This window comes from Rhagoletis pomonella, unplaced genomic scaffold, assembly GCF_013731165.1.
Source record: "Rhagoletis pomonella isolate Grant_MI unplaced genomic scaffold, Rhpom_1.0 Rhpom_scaffold_00035, whole genome shotgun sequence".
In the NCBI taxonomy this organism is placed as follows: domain Eukaryota; kingdom Metazoa; phylum Arthropoda; class Insecta; order Diptera; family Tephritidae; genus Rhagoletis; species Rhagoletis pomonella.
Window position 1 is genome coordinate 284,785 of NW_023458589.1, and position 873 is coordinate 285,657.

An 873-nucleotide genomic window follows, 5' to 3' on the forward strand; every position below is an offset into this window, starting at 1 on the left:
TAACGCCTCTGAACGAGTGAACAGAGAGATTGTTTCGAAAGTTAGAATATTCCTGAAGGACAAGCAAGATCACATGGACTGGGACAAACATATTCCCGAAATTCTGTCGGTTTTAAGAAGCTATTACCATACGTCGATTCAGAGCTCGCCATACTTCGCGTTATTTGGACAAAATATGATACAACATGCGTCAGCCTATAGCATACTGGAGAAACTGGGTAGCCTAAGACAAGACGAAGTCCCAATTACAAGCAGAGCTGACAAGTTAGCAAACATTCGCGAACACATACGGAAGAACCTTGAGCAAGCGCAAGACAGAGCAGCCAACACGTACAACAAACGTACGAGGGTTGTGAATTACCGGGAAGGACAAGAAGTATTCCGGAAGAACTTCGCTCTTAGCAATTTTAAGCAAGGCATAAATGCTAAATTCTTGCCTAAATACATCAAGTGTCGTGTTCTGCGAAAAGTAGGCAATGCTTTGTACGACTTAGAGGACTTGAATGGCAAACCGATCGGGAGGTTCCATGCATCTGACATCCGGCCGTGACACTGTCATCTGTCACGAAGAGCGATCCGAAAGCAAAGCAATTTTTTTCAATTTATTAATCACGTTTTTTTCTAAAATTTATATATATACACGTTTTTTGCATAATCCAACTTAGCGATAGGGTAAAACCTTGACCGCCCGCAGACTGCCCGGGGTCCAACTCTGGATGGCTTTTCCTCGAAGCTAAGTCATCTAGGGCTGTAACTCGCGTCTGTAACTCTTCCCTACCGATTATCTCTCTGCTGGTGGAGAGTATACTTCATTCATTATACTCCTTAGCAGTAGGGAACAAGGCGAGAATTCAGATATAAATTCGCCCCGGT